Below are 22,423 nucleotides of genomic sequence, written 5' to 3' on the forward strand. Positions count from 1 at the left end.
CAATAACCGGTCTAGTAACTCATAAGAGCCGCCTGTCTGTATTAGTAACATCACTGAGTAAAAATGCCTACTTAATTCTGCAAATATTTTTAAAATGATTAAAAATAACACAGAAAAAAACATCTGTTGGTTTAATAAATGTTTCATTTATTAATATTTCAACACATATCAAGTCATCTGTAATCCTCGGTGAACTATGACAGTCAGAGGGACCGGTTCATTCAGTTCAATTTGAGTCAGACAGTTAGACGTGCTGTGTAGCCAGTGCATGTACTTCAGCTGTGCATCTTGTGTCATTAACCCTTCAACACATACATCGGGTCATTAGAGACCCCGAAACTCTTTCACTACTTTCCCCCTCATTCATTTACCATCTGACCTCCACCTTCGTATTCCTCAATGTATTTATCAACAATATAACAGAAAAAAATCCAAATTGTAAAAAAATAAAAAAATAAAAATAAAAAACTGTTTTCTAATTACTTTTTTGCAAAAAGTTTATAGGGTCCCTAACACCCGAGGTATGTAATAGTGTAATTTTTTTATGCGCAATAATTTTAAAGTCTCTGGTGTGTTAGAAATCCTCTCAGTAAGTGTTGTTCACCTTTGATCCACAAGGTAGGAATGCCTGATATACAATGACCACATGATGCGCAAGTAACAACCTTACAGCATATAAAAACAGAGTTAAAAAGTATCATCTGCGAGACATGAAATAGCTGAGTGATTTACTGCAGATCAAGTGCGTGATCATATTAGCATGGCTTGATGGTGGATCTGATGACAGAGTTGTCCGCAACAAACTAAATATTGATTTTGATGATGATGAATATGTTTGAGTGTTAGGCATCAGATGATTCAGATCCTGAATATGATCCTGATGATGAAATTACCAGGGAAACAAGCTCTGGCGATGACAATGACGTTGTATTTGTTGCATAAATAATAAAATAGTTTTTCAACCATGAAAATGATCCATAATAAAATGGCTTTAATGACGAAAATGTTGAATGCTGAAATTATTTTTTTTTTGTTCTGGTGACTGAAATGATTTGATGGAGATGTTACGATGCTTTGACTACTTTAGTGCCTGAATTATCAGTGCGTAATTTCCACGTGACATGAATTGTTTTGTCTGTTTTATGACAAATAAGCAGAGGTGGGAGTAAGTCACACATGTTCAAGTCACAAGCAAGTCTCAAGTCTTAAACATCAAGTCTCGAGTCAAGTCTCAAGTGCAGTGCAGACAAATCAAGCAAGTCAAATCAAATCAGTGACTCACCTCAAGCAAGTCAAGCCACAGTACTAAAATAAACAGAGGTTCATTTTTGAAAGAAATATTTATTTTTGCTCTGAAAAGATGAACTTATACATATATTTACATTTTATATATATATATAAAAATTGTATATAGTAAATTGCTTTAATGAACATGCATGGTATTTTTATCGTGTGCACTTAAAATACTGTGAATACTTCTAGATACCTTATTATCCGAATTGTTTAGATTTTTAGAATTAACGGTTAAAATTTATAACACTGTGTATGCTGTGTAAAAATGCGTTCAGATTTTCACATTGATCTAATAAAAACAGCAGACGGGCTGAATGAAAATGCAAATTCGCTGTTTCTCATAAAACATCTGGCCTCGGTCTCTCTTATATAAAATTCTCAGTGCACAGAAGTTTCACTTCTAGAAATGAAGGAAATGTGTTTTCTGTTTCACATACTTGCATATGCTGATGTAAATAATGATAATCACTTTAGTAACATATTTAATCTCTTTCTCTAGCACTGTGTGTGTTGTTATTAAACTCTGCTTTGAAAGATAAAATGGGAATAACAATTTGACAACAGCACGTGTAGTCTCAGGTTCAACGTGGTAAGTAGATTTCAAAAACATCGCTTTGAGATGTGCTGACGTGATAAAAACGTTAAAGTGACGGTTCTGCAACGTTGTGAAACATCTTATTTCTAACATGGGAAAAACCTGACATCTGTTGTTTTAAGTAGTCGGATTAAACGTTATAATGACATAAAGGAAAATATATATTTTTTTACAACATATTTAGCTGGTGTTATGTCTCAGGTACATGTTTGTTCTTTCATTGTAAACTTGTTTGTTTAATTACATCTATGGATGTATGCCGTTGGCCTTTGTTGAAATTGGAGATTTTGTGCTGTGGTTTTCCTGTTTTGCTCTCTCTTTCTCTCTCTTTCTCTCTCTCTAGCTAACCTGTTGAAAGAGTTATAGCAAATGTTGAAAGAGTAACCTGTTGTTGTTGCTGCATCTTTTAAACGTTTTTTTTTTTTTTTTTTTTTTAGTTCTTTTGTTTGTTTATTTTCTTTGTTTATCATTAGCCTGCTAAAAAACTGAGAAAGTTTTTTTAATTAACATTAACTGGAAGCTGTAGGGAGGAAGGTGCTATTTTTGTTGACATTTACTGTTTTGTCCTGTTTTGATGCTTGTCAGAGAGCTGAGAGATCTGTTTATTTATCTTTTCTTTTGTAAGATTATTAACACTCCCTTTTAAAGATAGTATTTCTTTTTGTTTGTTATTTTGGCCTGGTCTTCTCCTGAAGTTTATTGCTTCCCTTTACCTGTTTTGTTGTAAGATAAAAATCATTTTTTTGATACCTTTTGTTGTCTGTTTATGTGCAGTGCTGTGTCAGGAGAAGAGACTTCCCTCAATTTTACAAATTTTGTTACTTCTCCCCAACCCTAGACTGGGGAGGAACGTAATGATGATGATCGCTTCAGAAGATAAAAGTAGGGCATTTTTTGGGATTAAACAGCACACCACAAGGTGATCTGTGGATAGTGACAAAAACGTCATAACCACGTTTCTGAAACATTGAAAAAATACATATTGTGAAAAAAGATGACATCTGTGGTATTAAATAGATTGGATAAAAATGTTATCACAATCTTTTGACGATGCGGAAAAATGTTTTTACGGCGTAATTGTTTGCTGGGTATTTTACCTCAGAAAAACTAACTGTCCTGTCAGACGAACAACAACGGAACAGTCCAGAGAGAGTTCTGTGGCCAGTAGTTCTTCCTTTCTTTTTGTGTTATTAATCTTTTTTTATTTTTTATTTTTCTCTGTTCTCTGTCAAAATAAATGAGTACATTAATCTTTAGTCTGTTCATTCACATACACAACTGTTTAAATCACCTTTAAATTAGTGTTGGGCAAATGAGGACATAAATTAAGTTAATCTACTACATTTAAAAGCAAAAATTACCAACTGGTTACCAACACACAACTACTGATCCACAATGTTGCCACAACATCACAAAGTTTCAATGTGGCGACAAATCCAGGAATGTCACGACATGACCAGTTACGTTGCCAAGATGAAAGTTTGTTCATCATATTACGTTATAGTTACGTAACAGTCACGTAGTTTGGCTAGCTGGGTTGTCACCAAAAAGATTTCAAGTATTTATTGGAAGACTAAATCCTAAACAAAAGCAAGATGGAGGGGTTTGTTTCAGAATCAAAGCAAACGCTTACATGTTCAACTTAAAAGAGAAGCAGAATTTTAGAGTCTGTCTCACTCGATACACACTAACATAGAGTCTGCACATGTCTGAAAATTAATCTGATCATTATAAAATGTTTTTATGTGACAAGGACACTCAATAATTGCATCACTAATTTTCATCACAATCTTTTCATTTGTTTAATTGGATGAAAAACAGTTATTATTAAAAGTGTTTATGTTGCAGGCCACATGTTGAGGACTAACATGACCCCTTAACCCTAACCCTCACACAAACCCAAATGCACTTTACATTTTCATGAAGACATTATTTTATATATTTGTGAAGTCGTTTTCCCCATGAGGACTGTCCACACAAACTGCAGGTGATGTTCAGACATTTTAAGAGGAAATACACAAATCAGGTATTTTTATTTTATTTTATTATTATTTCTTTGTTTGATCCTATGGTTACTATGGTTACCTGATGAATATCTGTAGATGTTTTGAATTTTGTTGCCAGTAAAAACACACACATTCACACTCTTTATCTTTCATATTCAAATCAAGCAACCTGAGATTCAAGCTTTAACATGATAAAACACACATACACATGCCTACAGGTCATCATCAGAACAAAGAGTCATTTGTTTAGAGAGGAAAAATACTCAGAGGAAGAAAAACAATAAAGTCACATGCACACTTGATTGAAGAACAGATCCAGAATATCAGAAAGAGACACACAGGAATAAAGAAACAGACACAACTAGAGTAAGAGAAACTCTCATGATCTTAATTAAAACACACCTGTTCTTTACTCACACGACTTTATTCATGATTGTTTTATGGTTGTAGTATCATATGATTGTTAATGTGTGTGTGTGTGTGTTTCATATATCTTGAACTAATCCCTGAATTCTTTCATATCTGAAATGTTATCATCTGTATCTCAGAAATGGAGCGAAATACATTTATCACTCTTATTCTCTCGGGTGAGTGTGTGTATCACTGTGTTTTTCTTTTATATGGGAATCAGTATCATCCTGTGAATTGTGTGAGTTTGTACTGATATTTTTCTCTTCTCAGCTGTTTTCAGTTTATCTGCATGTGTTCCACGTCAGTATCACTTTGTGAATCAGAAGTTGAGCTGGACTGCAGCTCAGAGATACTGCAGAGAGAATTACACAGAAATGGTCACCATCAACAACAAGAATGACATCGAAGAGCTGCTGAAGAGTGTGAATGATGATCAGGTTCAGTTTGTCTGGATCGGACTGCACAAGACAAACATTAAGACATGGAAATGGTCTCTGGGTGACCCTGCGTTCTACACAGGAAGTGATTCACAGTATCGTAACTGGGCACAGGGACAACCAAATGAAGATGTAGACTGTGGTAATATGAATTCTGGAGGATGGTTTGATTATAATTGTACTCACAGCACACAACACTTGAAATTCATATGTTACAATGGTGAGTGCAGCAGCCTGCAGTGTGAATTATGTGCTGAACACAATCTGTTTATCTCTTAAAACACTAAACATTATTATCATTTAATGTGTGTAAATGTTGTTTTGATCAAACATACAATAAGTGCTTTATTTGCTTTTATTTTTGGAAAATTGTAGTAGTGAGAAATACTACAAATGTAAATTACTTTATTATTTAATTTGTCTTTTAATCATTGTAAATGAAAAGCAGTGAGAGCTGTTTATTTTGTTAAAAAGACAGCAGTAAAGGATACATCCCTGTTAATCAGTCAGTGATTTGGAGAGATGCTCAGAGTTTCTGCAGAGATCATCACACAGATCTGGTCAGTGTGAGGAACCAGACTGAGAATCAACAGATTGAGAAGATCAGAACTGATGGAGGGATGTCTGGAGTCTGGACCGTCTGTTCAGAGACTCATGGGAGTGATCAGAGTGAATCGCCTCGACTGCAGCGGTGTGGATGGGTCTCCGTCACTCCTGCACTCTGGGCCTGTGGTTCTGGGTGAATGGACAGATCTTGTGTTATCAGAAATGGGCTGCAGGTAACGGGACAGGACAGGAAGATTGCAATGGTGGACCGAGAGTTGGAGCAGTTCAGTCTGGAGGAGATCAGCGATGGATCAGCCTTCCTCAAACTCACAAACTCAACTTCATCTGCACTAACTACGAAGGTACAAGACTGTGTGTGTTGTAGTTTTTTTTCTATATCTTAATGTTTCTTTAGTTTTTTTAAACCTGTTTTTTATTTCTCTTTATGTTCTGAATGAAGACTGAATCATCATCATCATCATCATCATCTCACCTGTCGTCTGTGGAGCCAAAAAAATTTCACCATGTTTGATTTAAAACTTGAATTTTTCATGAAAATCTTTATTACTTTGTAAATTTGTCCATTTATTTCTGTGAGTAGTTCTTTGTTTTTGAAGTCCTGAGATGATTCGTGTGGTTCAGTTCTCTTGATTCAGAAAAGTGACGAGATGATGGATACAAACATTTACACTCTAATTCATTTCATTTTGCTTTACTATTTTACTTTGGAGATAATATTTAGTGCTAAAATGTAAATGTGAACTCTCTGTTTAAAAATGTTTGACAGAATGTCAGTGATTGTCTTCTGGGGTTGTTTTGTCAAATGAAATACTTCAAAAAGTCTTTTGGGTGACTTTTTTCATATTCCTTTATAAATGAGGCTTTAGTTGACTGTGACATCTTTAAAATAATGAGCTTATAAACAGGAACACTGTGATTCTTGTGAGTGTTACTGCTTAGATTCTTATGTGCATTAAATTGTATGTTCTTAATATCAATAAAAATGCTCTTATACTATAAGACAGTTAGTCATAAATGTTTCATGACTTTTCTTTGTGCATTCAAAATAACCTCCAGTGAGGAAAGAAAAGTGCAGATATAGAAGATTTCTGTCTGCAGTGTTTAATGAAACTAACCGTGGTGTCTGTGTGAAATATGATCACTAGAGGAGGACTTTAGTCTTTTCTACAAGCATGTAGACTGAATGATGACAAGCAAGAGCAGATTCTCAATGCTAAGAATACATAAGATCAAACATTGTATTCACTGACTGTCCATGATTGTTTCTCATTTACATTAGTCATCAAAGTGGCCTACAATTAAGAAAGATACTTTTAAAAATGGATGAAACATTTAAAACTGAAATACTGTATGTCATTTCAGCGCCACTGAATAGAATTGCACAAATAAACAATGTTTTCAAAACAGGGGCCTGTACCATGAAGCCGGTTTCGGTGTCTAGTCAGGTAAGTTTTAGTTTAGTTTGCCTCAATCACAGGTTTTAGGTATCATGAAAGTTGGTCAGCTTTTAGCAGTGTTCATCTCCATAGTAACTTACACTACACGGTTAACCTGTTCCGTAAAATATTTCATTCTGGATTACAGATCACTAACAGATGCTGAACCAATCAGCTGTGAATAAAATGAACCAATCAGCTGTGAGTAAAATGAACCAATCAGCTGTGAATAAAATGAACCAATCAGCTGTGAGTAAAATGAACCAATCAGCTGTGAGTAAAATGAACCAATCAGCTGTGAATAAAATGAACCAATCAGCTGTGAGTAAAATGAACCTATCAGCTGTGAATACAATGAACCAATCAGCTGTGAATAAAATGAACCAATCAGCTGTGAATAAAATGAACCAATCAGCTGTGAATAAAATGAACCAATCAGCTGTGAGTAAAATGACATCTCTGAAACATGTCTCTTAAAGCACACTTTAAAAATAAAATCTTAGAAATTCACAAAATCAACTCTTAATGATAAATTGTTTATTTGAGAATCTAAATGTAGATTTTCAGCAGATAGTGTTGTATTTTATTCAAAATTTAATTACTTTTCATTTACCCGCTTTAGCCATAGCAAAACATATCTTTGAAAATATAAACATAATATATTCGGCTATCTATAAAACAGCCAGTAAGATGGATTAATATAATTCATGCAAAAAATAATCATTTTTAAAATATTAAATGCTCAAGATTGCTATAGAGAGGGGTGAATGCCACCCAAACCCAAACCCCTTCTTTCTTTCATGGAGATGAACATACAGTATTTTACTTGAAGTTATAATTATATAAGCTATAAGCAATATAAGCAGGACAAAAAATATGTCTTTTATAAAAAAATAAAATAAAATAAAAATACGTCTTATTATTGCATATATATATATATATATATATTGCATACAGTATTTCAAGTGCTCACTTTTTAATTAATCAATAGAAGCATTTTTTATGCTTTTTATTTCTTTATTTATTTTTTACTAAAGACAATGTACAAATTTTATATCAAGAAAGAGAAGTAAAATAAAATAAAAAAAACAGTATGTTATTTTGAATAACCATATCAAATAACCATCACAACATATTCTATAAATAACATGTAATTCATTCATTTACATGTTATATTTTATTTCAAATAAAGTGGAAAGTTAAGGCATCACCTCCTTTTTTAATATTAAAATAGGACATCATACCTCAAGAATCTGAAGGAAACAATCAATCTAAATTAATTAATAATATTAATAATATAAGTAAATCCCATTTATTTTCACATTCCAGACATTTATTATTATTTATAAATGTTATTTTCTCCATTTGGTATATTTCTGAAATCATTTCTCTCCATCTTTGAAATTGTGGGAGTTCTGGTGGTTTAAGCCATTTTTTTTTTTGTAATCTGTTTCAAAGCTGCTATTCTGAATACACTAAATATATTTTGTTCAGTTTTATTTCTTAAGGACAATGGCATTTTACCCAAAATAATAATTTATATTGTGCAGTTAAATATTAAATTAATCTAATCAATTTAGAGCACTCATATAGAATTTGACTGTAATGAGCCTTTTTTTTTTTTTTTTTTCTCTCCAACAATCCCCTTTTACCAGCTATTGTATTTACAGGTGTTATAAACAATCTATTTTGTATCTTCCAAGCATATTCCCTTCAAACACTGGATTGAGTAGTATGGAATGCATTTTTATTTTGTATTTCATCCTCCCACCTACATATTATTTTATCCAGAGTGTTATTCACCCAATGTTTTTGCAACTGGGAAGTGTTCCTGATTAAGATGTACTGGGCAGTCTAATAAGGAAGATAGATTATATACTGTATATATATATATATATATATATATATATAACTTTTGGAGAAGAACTTATATCGAACATATACAATACATCACATGGCATTGCGAGTCACAGCGTAGTTTCACCTTTAATCTTGTATTGAATCTTGGTTGATGATTTTGGGACAGGAGGAACAGGGACTTTGGCTGCTACAGCAGAAGAGGCTTGTGCAGCAGGACCCATGGTATTGGGAGAAGCAACTGGAGTCTTTCTGGCTGAAGCAGGAGTGTTTGTGACTAGATTAGGGGCATTCGTACCTCGAGCAGGCATCTTGTAATGTAAAAAAAAAAAAAAAAAAAAAAAAACTTTCATTGTCAAAAGGTCAATATAATAATATAAAAAAAGTGTTATAAGCCCAAATTGTTATACAAACTATTACAAATAACTGACTTTAAAGAGTGACTACAGAGGACAATAACGAACTATCATGCAGCCAAGATATTTGTAAGTGCTTCTTATATAATTACACATTTAGACCATTCTGACAAGTACTTTTAAGTTTCTGATAAATGAAGCCTCTATATAGTAAGAGAACACAGTGTATAATCTGTGTTTTTAAGGCATGTTAACAGTATTGTATATCTGAATCTGACTCTGGCATTTATAGTGATGCATAGATGTTTGGCTGAGCAAAAGCAGGAAAACTGTGGCATTTTCACATAAGTTTAATATCTGCATTAATTTATAAACACAATATCACAATCAATACACATTAATTTAACAAAATGTCTCCCTGACCTTGTTCAGGCCTAAATGACTCACAAAATTTAAATGGTGACTAAATGGTGACTCTGGGTACATTTATAAGTTGTGTAAAAATGTGTTTAGGATGATCCTGTCACAAGTGATCAGCATTAAATGTAGGTGTAAACAGGGTTTAAAAAGTTTACAGTATTTACTGGATAAGAAAAAAAATGCATAGAACAGTAGTCAAACATGCATGTGACCAGATTGTTTTTTGACATGTAAATGCTAATCCATCCTGATCAAACAGTGCTAAAACAAGAGTTTTAAACTTTGGTAATATTTGTCTTTCAAAGAACACAGATGAGAATGTCCTGGTTACTTTCGTAACCTCCGTTCCCTAATGGAGGGAACAAGACGTTGTGTCGATGTAGTGACACTAGGGGTCACTCTTGGGAGCCCCAAACACCTCTGCTTTTTGAAAAAAGGCCAATGGGAATTGGCGAGTGGAATTTGCATGCCACTCCCCCGGACTCATTCAGATTTTGTGCTGAGGAGCCAAGACCAGGTCCTGGCCATTTCAGTGGGTAGTTCAGCGTTTTGGCAAGAAGGACACAACATCTCGTTCCCTCCATCAGGGAACGGAGGTTAATAAAGTAACCAGGACATTCCCTATCTGTCACTCACTCGACGTTGTGTCGATTTAGTGACACTAGGGGTCCCTATACGAAATGTCACAATAAGCTGAACTGTGTTATGTGGATTGGCAGTGTGAGATGGGCAGACCGGTGTGTGCCTCGTAGCCAGCGCACCTGACCGTCATGTAACCTCCCCCAATGCTGTTATGAGCGTCGATCGGTCCTTCGGGAACAAGTTGACAGCCCCAAAAAATAGGGACAGGCTTAGCCCAGTCATGGCCTCTTTTCCTCTTTTTTTCTCCCCAAAAAAGAGTGGAATTTGTTAACTGACTGGGGGCCATAGATGTCTACGTCGGGGGGGTGTCACTTCGAAGGGGAAGACACCGCAGAGACCACACCCCGCCCAGAGAAGGGGGGGTATTTTGAGTGGAAATACATCACATGGTCTTACCGAGTCTTGTCAGAAGTATGTCATGTGGAGAAGTCCCATGGTAGGTCCTACCCGAAAGGGGAGGAGTTTCTACAAACATGGTGACCGGGGGCAGAGGGACCTCAGTTTACCAACAGGGAAACGATTTAGCGGAAGATATCACATGGGGTCACCTATGGGGCACCAACACATGTGGAGCACCTACCCCAGTACAGGGCTTAGTTAGCACATGTACTGGGCTGACAGCGAGTTTCTCCACAAACTCGTCTGCCACAGGGCTAAGGAGGAAAGTCATCCAGGGATCACCATTTTGTGAATGCTACTGGGAGTCAATAGCGCACGTCTTCACCTCAAGGGAGGGAAAGGCACTATGCACAAATGGTACACCCGGTCAGCTGTCCTGGAACTTACCTGTTCGTACCTGACAAAACACAGGATGAAACCGGCTCAACCCAGAGATTGTAGAACCTCGCAAAGGTGTTGGGTGTTGCCCAGCCCACTGCTCTGCAAATGTCTGTTAGAGAGGCGCCATTGGTCAGGGCCCAGGAGGAGACCACACTCCTGGTAGAATGGGCTCGTAGCCCTGTGGGGGGCGGCACGTGCTGAGCGTGATACGCCATCACGATGGCGTCAATGACCCAACAGGCGATCCTCTGCTTGGAGACAGCGCTTCCTTTCTGCTGTCCTCCAAAGCAGACAAAGAGCTGCTCGGAGTTTCTAAAGCTCTGAGTGTGATACAAATAGATGCGTAAAGTGCGCACCGGACATAACAACGCCAAGGCTAGGTCTGCCTCATCCTGGGGCAGCGCTTGCAGGTTCACCACCTGATCCCTAAATGGAGTCGTGGGAACCTTGGGCACATAGCCCGGTCGGGGTCTCAGGATCACGTGAGAGTAGCCCGGAACGAACTCCAGGCACGATTCACTGACAAAAAATGCCTGCAGGTCCCCTACCCTCTTGACGGAAGTGAGCGCAGTCAGGAGGGCAGTCTTCAAAGAGAGTGCCTTAAGCTCGGCTCACTCCAACGGCTTGAAGGGAGCTCCCCGTAGTCCCTGAAGGACTACAGAGAGATCCCATGAGGGAATGAGACGTGGTCTGGAGGGATTCAACCTCCTAGCGCCTCTCAGGAACCTGATGATCAGGTCGTGCTTCCCTAAGGACTTACCGTCCACTGTGTCATGGTGAGCTGCTATAGCGGCTACATACACCTTCAAAGTGGAGGGGGACAGCCGCCCCTCCAACCTCTCCTGCAAATCAAGGATCTTTTTGTGTGGTGCAGGGGCCTTTGTGGTTGGAGCAGGGGCTTTATGATTGGAGCAGGGGCCTTTGAAGGTGGAGCAGGGGCCTTTATGATTTGAGCAGAGGCCTTTGTGGGTGGAGCAGGGGCCTTTATGATTGGATCATGGGCCTTTGTGGGTGGAGCAGGGACCTTTATGATTGGAGCAGAGGCCTTTGTGGGTGGAGCAGGGGCCTTTATGATTGGAGCAGGGGCCTTTGTGGGTGGAGCAGGGGCCTTAATGATTGGAGGAGGGGCCTTTATGATTGGAGCAGGGGCCTTTGTGGGTGCAACATGGACCTCTATAGTTGGAACAGGGGCCTTTGTGGGTGGAGTATGGACCTTTATAGTTGGAACAATGACTTTTGTCGGAGCTATAGGGGTCTTCATGCTTGGTGTGAAGGCCTTTGGAGGTGGATCACTAAGTGTAGTAACAGGTGAAGCAGCAGTGCCAAATCCTGTGTGAAACAATACGTCCATTAAATATATATTAATGCAGATCACAACATCAACAGTTTCTGTCACAGTTACACAGCTGAATACTTTTAAACAATTCATTAAATTTGACAGTATTATCCTTTATCGACAATACTTTGGTATAGAATTAATACATATTGTAGATCCACCACATTTCAGTATCAGTATAACATGCTAAATTTTTAGATGCTGTTTTAGCTTTTGTTCAGCTGTTCTGCACATTTAATATCAAAAAAGATATTAAACACACTTTTGACTCTATCTAATTGAAGTTAAATTAACTGTGGCATTTGAAATTCAGTGATGCCTAACTGACATTGAATAATGATTGTCTTAGTTCTAGTTGTTCATGATAGATTAAACAAGAAAAATACATGTTAGGAAGATGACCCTTTTTATCAACAATATGAACTATACATAATTACCTGTAGTCTTCTCAAGAATCCTCTTTTTTATGGGTGGCTGGAGGGTGAAAGTGGGTTCAGAGGGGAGATCAACTGGAGTAAGGATCAAAGTAATAAGATCCTCTCCACCAGTGCTGTCACTGGGATCATCCCCTCCATGAAGGATTGTGGTGTCCATTCCTCCAGTACTGACATTTTGTTCCTCCCCTCCTGGAGGGGTGGTGGTGGGATCATACTCTCCTGATAGGATGATGGTGTCCTCTCCTCCAGTGCTGACACTACAATCTTCCCCTCTGTACGGGATGCTGAGGTCATTCTCACCAACTCCAATGTCCTTCCCTCTCTCCTCTTGGACAGAATATTTCACTATACATTTTTAATGAAATTAGCAGAGGTGGTGGTGTCAGATCAAGTCACATGCCTAAAATGATTGAGTTCAATCATGTCTTTAAGGCTATGTTCACACCGCAGCTGACTCTGGCCCAGATTTGATCATTTTTTGTAAGGTTGTTCACATTACATTTTAAATGTTGCCCATATCAGATACTGGTCTGAACAGCCGGCGCTCGTTACCTGACACGCATGCGTGAAACAGTTCCTAAGCATGTGTATAACAATAATAATAAAAATAATAATTAATATAATAATAAAACCTACAGCCGATAAAAAACATCCACTACTGGACAACTGCTGGCATTACATTTGTTTCACTAAGGTGAGGTTAAAACTGCAACATGAAAAAGTGCAGCTGTAAAGTTACCTTTAAAAACACTTGAAAAAAAATATTCATGAGTGTGTCCAGGGAAGCCTTCTCCTGTGGGGATGAAAAGGAATGTGTTGTGATTACATCTGCTGATGACCCCGAAACATTCCTTTTCCCCAGGAGGAGATGTGGGTATTTGCTCACAGCATGCAATTTGTGGATCTATAATCACAGTCTGACATTACTAGTAAACTGCTAAATGTACAACATCACATAAAATAACAATAATGAGGCATTGTAAAACTTTTTTAGCATAAGCAATTGTTGACAAATAATAAAGAAGTTAAAGCTGCCGTGTGTATTTTTTTTTTTTTTTTTTTGTATCTCAGCTGTCTCTAATGTGTTTAATACAAGGTAACTTACCAGAACATGAGCAGAATTTATAAGTTTACTTGAATTATTCCCTGTCTTCATAATGGAAACCCATTTTGCATTTACTTCAATTTAGCAGCCTTCACAGGCTTTTGTCCACAGTGCTTGCATGTTTTACATGCAACAGCAATGTTGACTTTCAAAAGGGACATTTTTTAAAGTGGACACAAGCATCCTGTGATAAAAGAAAATCACATATTTTTACATGAGCATTCATGTAGCAAGTCCTTCACTGTAAAGATCTTAAATAAATGACTGCATAAACATCTATCTACAGTGTTATACAGTTTGTTCAGAAAATAGAAAAAATAATTTTGGTTGCAACAGTAAAACTTAACATTCTTAACATACAATATAAAGAAATAGATGTTATATATTTCCCTGAAAAATCAGCACAATACCAACACAACAAATGTGATGCTGGTATTACAGGGCCAGACTAAATGGCGAGACAGCTAAAGTCATAGCATATGGATTAACTGTAAAGATATAACTATAAATAATTACACTGAACATAAACTACACTGACAACCACACAAACTACAACTGTACAATGTCAAAACTCCCAACCAGTACAGTGATTTAAGAATAAATAAACAATCTCTTCTGACTGAAGGCTAAATTATTTTTTTTTAATCATTATTTGATGGTGTTCTTTTTTATTGGGCCCTGTTCCTAAATGTAAAGTGTTATGCTGCTGTACATCACAAGACAAGCATATTTTGTCAAAAGCCTTAATATGGCACAGTAGGCAACCCAGTGGACCACTCTGCTGTGGTGAAACCAAAAGGTATATAAATTCAGTTGCATCAATATTCATGATGAAAGAGCAGAATTAATTTGTGTAAATCATTTATATCATTCCTACAATTTAGTGTCATTTTAGCTTTTCAAATTTACATAAATATCTTTGTTTCATCATAAAAGGGACATGTTAAAGATTAAAGCAGAAAGTTATTTTACAGTCATGATGGTCAAGCAAAATGACTTTAAAAATATATAAATGGGCAGAGGGTCAGTGTGCAAAATAATGAGTTGGACATTTAAATTTCAAATTAGTCACTAAATGGTCTGTGAATGATTTCAAACAAAAATATTTCTAAACTTATATTGATGATTTTATTGCTGTTAACATAAATGTAGTGACATTTTTAATTACATGTTTTCCCCATTGGAATCACAAAATAAAAGGAAAACATCCTAAATAAAACAAGATTTACATACTTCAAATAACTCAAAATATATTGTCCAAAAGGCTGATGTGACATGTACTGTATCTTCAGTTAAAGATCACAGCATTATAACATAACGGGATGAACAATAAATCAAGGAACATGCAAAAAACTACCATCAATGTTAAAATGACACATCTGCCATTTTTAGACCTGTAGACCGTTTGCTTTGTTCCGAAATGGGGACTAAATTGTTACAATGTTGCATTTTCTTCTTGGTTCGGTTCAATTTCACAAGGTAACGTTTCAAAACGGACCAAAACGATGTCAATAAAAGTCACATGTGAGCAAGCTGTCCTCTTATTGGTCACTATGTTTGTTCACTGTTCCAGGATTAAGCTCATCCATAGATATACCGGTTAAAATGATATGCCTGTAAAAAATGTGTCAACCATTACAAATTTGAGAGAATTTTCAAGCGTTGCCAGTTAGAGGTTGTGCTCCAAATACAAATTATTCATCACTCGGATGGATATGAGCTATAAAGTTTCCATCATGGTTATTTTTATCCGTCATTAATTGCTTTTGCATTATTTCTCCATTGAAATTGCCTGATCTCACAGATCTCTCCCTCTCTTGCACACACACACGCACACACACACAAACAGCAGTAAAGACGCGTAAACATTTTTTATTTATCAAAAAGTTGCTAACGCCATCCTACCTGTGTTCTGACACTATCCAAAAGAGAGAAATGATGGTACTAAAATTACCTCATTAATTATAAAACAGCTTCTATTTTAAATGTGAAATTATATCTAATATAGTTGCCAAAAGGATCTATCCAGATTTTGATGATAAAGTACAGAGAAGTGCTGATCTACCGAAGTCTTCTCCAAAGATATTGTTTGGTTCGTTGGGTTGGTTTGCATTTTCACCATAAGCAAACTGCTCCAGAGTTCGTTTGCAATTGGTTTAAGGGTGCGTTCACACTTGGCAAGTTTGGTTTGATTACTATGCTCCGCTCTCTTTCTCAGTGGGACTCTGGAACTGCCAGTCAGCTGTGAACAAAGCTGACTTCATTCCAGCCTTTGCCACGCAGTCCACCCTCAGCATCCTGGCACTGACAGAAACATGGATACATCCAGAGGATACAGCAACACCTGCTGCTCTCTCCAACAACTTCTCCTTCTCTCACACCCCTCGACACACCGGTAGGGGTGGGGGGAACAGGTTTGCTCATTCATAACTGGAATTTTTCACCACACTCTTCACTATGTAACAATACTAGTTTTGAATTCCATGCTATTACTACAATACAACCCACAAAAATACATGTTGTTGTCATCTATCACCCTCCAGGTCAGCTGACAAACTTTCTTGAGGAGTTGGATGTCCTGCTGTCCTCTTTGCCGGAGGATGGTAGGCCACTTGTGGTTCTTGATTTCAACATACACCAAGATAAGCCCCAGGCCACTGAACTGTATACTCTCCCGGCCTCATTTGACTTCGAAAAACTACAGACCACAGCAACTCACAGATCGGGCAACCACCTGCACCTCATTTTTACACGTAAATGTACCAACTCAAATATTCTTGTTACTCCTTTACATGTCTCTGATCACTACTTTGTTCAATTCAACATGACCCTCCCATCTACATTAAAACAGTCTCCACCTTTGGTTTCCTTTTGCCATAACCTCCATTCTCTTTCACCCTCATGCCTTTCCACTGCTGTCTCTACCTCTCTTCCCAAACTAAATGTATTTGCCATGCTTGATGTAAACACTGCCACAGAGACACTAAGCTCTACTTTAACAACCTGTCTAGACAACATCTGTCCTATCTCCTCTAGGCCAGCATGTGCTACACCACCCAGCCCCTGGCTGTCTGACGTCCTTCGTGAACATCGGACTGACCTCAGGGCAGCTGAGAGGAGATGGCGGAAATCTAAAGATCCAGCAGATCTAGGTAAATATCAGTCTCTGTTTGCAACTTTTTCAGATAACATTAAATCTGCAAAAACCTCCTATTACCAGAACAAGATCAACAGCACCACAGACACTCGCAGCTTGTTTTGAACATTCAACACACTTCTCTGCCCTCCCCCTCCACCACCAGACACATCACTGACAGCAGATGTCTTCGCCACATTATGGTTACAACCATCAGCAATACATTCTCAGCACCACACCCTGTCAAACACATGTCTCCTGTTTGCAACTCTTCTGTCTCTATGTTCTCTCCTCTGACTGACACTGAGGTCTCTAAACTCCTCCTCTCCAACCACCCCACCACCTGTTCCCTTGACCCCATTCCTTCTCACCTTCTCCAGGCCATTTCTCCATCCATCTTACCTGCACTCACTCACATAATTAATCTCTACTTACAGGCACTTTTCCCACTACATTTAAGCAGGCTCGAGTAACCCCGCTGCTGAAGAAACCCGCACTTAATCCCACACAAATAGAACACTACAGACCAGTCTCTCTTATCCCATTTATTGCAAAAACACTTGAAAGGGCAGTTTTCAATCAAATCTCTGCCTATCTCTCACAGAACAAGCTGCTGGATGACAATCAGTCAGGCTTCAAAAGTGGACACTCCACCGAGACTGCCCTGCTGTCTGTCACTGAGTCGCTGAGTCGGGTGAAAGCTGAATCCAGATCATCCGTCCTGATTCTGCTGGACCTTTCTGCAGCCTTTGATACAGTCAACCATCAGATCTTACTCTCCACCCTCTCCTCGCTGGGCATAACAGGAACTGTGCTTGACTGGTTTAATTCCTATCTCTCAGGTAGGTCCTTCAAGGTAGCCTGGAGAGGTGAGGTATCCAAGCCACATCAGCTACTTACTGGGGTACCTCAGGGATGAGTGCTTGGGCCACTTCTCTTCTCTATATACACAACATCACTGGGACCCATCATTGAGGCACATGGTTTCTCTTACCACTGCTACGCTGATGACACGCAACTCTACTTGTCTTTCCAGCCCAACGACACCACAGTGACTGCTCGAATTTCTGCCTGCCTGGCAGACATTTCGACCTGGATGAAGGAGCACCACCTGCAACTCAACCCAGCCAAGACTGAACTCCTTGTCTTTCCAGCCAACCCTGCTCTTGAACACAACATCACCGTGCAGCTGGGTGCAACTACAATAACGCCTTCCAAATCAGTCAGAAATCTAGGGGTAACCATCGACAACAGACTAAATTTCACAGACCACATCTCAAAGACCGCAAGATCATGTAGATTTACCCGCTACAATATCAGGAAGATAAGACCCTTCCTCTCTGAACATGCCACACAACTGCTTGTCCAGTCATTTGTCATAACTAGAGTGGACTACTGTAACGCTCTCATTGCAGGCCTGCCTTCATGTGCAATTAGACCCCTGCAAATTATCCTGAATGCAGCAGCACGTCTGATCTTTAATGAACCAAAGAGAGCACGTTACACCACTCCTTGTCTCTCTCCACTGGCTGCCGGTTGATGCACGCATCAAATTCATGGCTCTGATGCAGGCATACAGAACAGTCACTGGGTCTGCTCCAGCATACCTAAAATCATTTATGCAGAGCTACACACCCACTAGAAACCTGCAGTCAGCTAAGGAATGTCGCCTTGTTGTACCAACACAAAGAGGCACCAAAACACTTTCCAGGACTTTCAGCTTCATCATACCACGCTGGTGGAATGACCTTCCCAACACCATCCGTGTAGCTGACTCACTCCCTGTCTTCAAAAAACAACTAAAAACACATCTTTTCCATGAGCACTTAACCAGTCATTAAAAAAAAAAAAAAAAAAAAAAAAAAAAAAACAATTATTTCCTGTTGCACTTTATTGCAACCACTCATTCAGATTTTCTCTTCGGAGCTGATCGGTTTTATTCATTGAGCTGAATTCACCGAGTTCATTCACCTCGTCTGCTGGATTTACACCGCATTTTAGCAACCCTAGGTGCTTCGGCAGAATGACAAAAAAAAAATAGAGTATATTCTAAAAGAGTATATTTTCAACTCTAAAAGAGCGGCACACACGGAACATCTTTTTAAAGATGTCTTTCCGTTTGTGTGTTATTCCTGGTTGAGGTCATTATCTCTCTGCATCTGACGGCCACAATCACTGTCTTACGTGTCTGGGCGCTGCCCACGTGAAGACTTCGTTCATGGATGGGTCTTGTCCTCATTGCGAGAACATGACCATGGCAACGTTGCGGTCGTGGCTTGCCTTCGTAAGAAAGCAAGCCACCCCAGCAGCTCCCCGCCTCGGTCCTTCTACCTACGGGTATGAGGCAGCGTCGATTAGCACTGGGGGCGATTTGGGGATTCCAATGGGACCACCTCTGCCGGGTAACCCCCCACGGACCTCCCATTCCTCAGCACACTCGCTTGCCCCATGGTCGGGCTCTCGGATGAGACCACCGGCTCGTCTCAGGGCGAGTTCGATCTCTTATTCAGGGCCCGGGAAGACGATGAGTTATCGAGCGCAGCATCGGAGTGCTGTCTTGTCCATTCTGACGTGGAGGCTTCGGCTGGGCTTCCCCCTTCAGGCGTGGTCGCCCAGTCTCAGGTTCAACTATAGAGCCTGTGATTAATTTAATTAAAGACTTATGCAGATAAAATGATCAAATCTTCTTTTTTTACACCAGCTGGTTATTTACTATTTGAAATGGTAAATGATAAGGAAAAATTGTGAACAACCAAGAGGAACAATCAGGGATAAAGATAACAGCAAAAGGATAAACAATGTACCGGTATGACAGAATACAAATGTTGGATTATACAACAAAAAAACAAAACCTATAGGTGCACCTTGTAAATAAAACACACTTATTTATTTATAGGTATGTCAAATCAATTTGGTTCACATACACAATGATTCCCAACACATTCATTTCCACAGGAACCAAAAAACCTGACTTGTATTTTAGGCAAAACAATAACATAGAAATATTTCCATATAAATTTTGCATATTTCAAAGAGAAATAACAATTAATACACAGCGATATGCTGTATTACCATATCATTTCAGTAATAAACTCAATTAATCTTAAATATTACATTGTTACAAAACATAATTGATGACATAACCAAATTAAACTCAGATAAAACGTTCACACAAACATAGGCAATAACAACCCGAAATAACCCGTAAATGCGTTAACTCAAACCCTGAATTGCGTTTTCACCACAAAATTGCTTAGACACTTTTTTACTGATCTTTATCAGTTTAGAGTTAGTCTCTACTTTGACAAAAACATAAAAAAAAAAAAAAAAAACATTAATCACTCATCTTTTTTTACATTCTACTTGGTGTGCCCTAAAGTAAATATATTTTGGAAAAGGGTATGTGATATCTATGATATCTGAGATTCATGGAATTGATTTCAAAATGGATCCAAAAATGTGCTTGTTGGGTAATTTTACCAATTCTAATCTTAGATATACCCATGCAAAAAAAGCTTACAGAAATATTAATAATTGATTAGAAAAAAGTGAACTGCACTAAAATGGAAGTCAGATATGGCCATTCCATTAGGAATGTGGTTATCTGAAATTAATAATTGTATACTTAAAAATAACATAATAGTTTAGAAATAAATCTTTGATAAAATATGGCAACCTTTATTGATTACAATATATTAAAAATATCCCACTAGACCAGCTTAAATAATTGTAAAATATTGTATTATTATATATTATATTGTGTGTGCACACACACACACACACACACACACTACCATTCAAAAGTTTGGGGTCACTTGACTGAAATGTTTCTCATGATCTTAAAAATCTTTTGATCTGAAGGCGTATGCTTAAATGTTTCAAATTAGTTTTGTAGACAAAAATATAATTGTGCCACCATATTAATTTATTTCATTATAAAACTAAAATGTAATTTAAAAAAAAAAAAAAAAGTTTTTGAAATTGATGCCTTGGACCGAATAATAAAGAAAAGCAGCCAATAAGTGCCCAACATAGATGGGAACTCCTTCAATACTGTTTAAAAAGCATCCCAGGGTGATACCTCAAGAAGTTGGTTGAGAAAATGTCAAGAGTACATTTCTGCAAATTCTAGGCAAAGGGTGACTACTTTGAAGATGCTCAAATATAACACAGTTTTGATTTATTTTGAATTTTTTTAGTCACAACATAATTCCCATTGTTCCATTTATGTTATTTCATAGTTTTGATGACTTTACTATTATTTTAAAATGTGAGAAAAAAATAAAGAATGAGTGAGTGACCCTAAACTTTTGAACGGTAGTGTGTGTATGTATATATATATCTATATATATCATTTATTTTTCTATTTATTTATTTGTCTGTTTTGTGTTTTTCTTTTGTATGTGTTGTCATGTCAACCAATAATTTGCCCAGCGCATGTGTATACATTAGGGTATATTTACCCTCTTGGTATATTTATCAGTATGTTATTGATCTAAAATAACAATATAATGCAATATAAATGCAATTATATTGATCTGTTATGCATAGGTGGAGGGTGAACGAACTGCAGGGTATAAGGCTGCATAGTAAAAAATAAAGTTTTTTTAAATTATTATTATTTTATTTATTGTGATCTGGATCCATACATAAATACATTAATTACACTGGTATGTTGGCCTGCTATGGCAATACTGCCTGACACACCTCCTCCAGTGCCCATCAGAATATTTATCAAATTGCAGGTATGGCATTCACGCTACAAAACACACACACACACACACAAAAACTTTATATAATAAATAAAAAGTGATAAAACAGCTGTCTAAGTTTTCTGTCATTTCATTCTGAATTGTAGGGGCCGTGTCCAGATTTGTGTGTAAACACTGATGACAAATGTAAAAGAAGAGATATTATGTCCACACAATAGCAAAAATAAGAGTTAAACTCATCATAAAAAAAAATAAAAAAAAATAATAAAAAAAACGCCTTAACCATGAAGTTTCGTTATTTAAAAAATTTGATTCATATGCAACATTCTGTAGTCATATGTCACATACGATTAAACCCCAGAACTGTATTGCGATGTAAGTCATATTTAAATACTTAAGACAATACTAAGAAGCAGCTGACCTGGGCGTTTGTTGGCTAATAAATGAAATATCATCTGGCACTATGGCAAATTCTTTTATACCTGGTTTGGTGAAACTTTACACATAAGACTAATCGCTGTGAATTTGATATTATAATGATACTTACTTTTAAAATGTGTATGTGTCAAAACTGACAGCTTTGTAAACTAGAAACCACCACAACATTTAAAAAAACAACTATTACAATTGAGAATAACTCTACAACAAACAAAAATCCATCTGTGGCAACAGAAGTCCTTTGTGAGTAAATGCAGTACTGTAAACTTATTTAATCATTTATTGGTAGAAGTTTAGTTGTTTCTTGAAAGAAAAACCAGTAAAGCTAAGATCCTGTAGTTAAGATCAGTTGGCATCACAACAGTACACATTTTGTTTTACTTGTACAAGTTTCTGAGTGTGTGTTTTGATCCAGGAATGAGTAAGTTAATACCAAAAACATGAGTGTCAAAGTAAACT

The 22,423-nt window shown here is 37.4% G+C and overlaps 1 protein-coding gene and 1 pseudogene across 1 annotated transcript in view; both read left to right on the forward strand.

Annotated features, from left to right (window-relative positions):
- LOC127432446 (NACHT, LRR and PYD domains-containing protein 12-like) overlaps positions 1-22,423 on the forward strand; it is a 612,890-nt gene that overhangs the window by 319,726 nt on the left and 270,741 nt on the right. The window lies entirely within an intron of this gene.
- LOC127432473 (macrophage mannose receptor 1-like) lies at positions 1,703-6,307 on the forward strand (annotated as a pseudogene).

This window comes from Myxocyprinus asiaticus, chromosome 42 (assembly GCF_019703515.2).
Source record: "Myxocyprinus asiaticus isolate MX2 ecotype Aquarium Trade chromosome 42, UBuf_Myxa_2, whole genome shotgun sequence".
NCBI lineage: Eukaryota > Metazoa > Chordata > Actinopteri > Cypriniformes > Catostomidae > Myxocyprinus > Myxocyprinus asiaticus.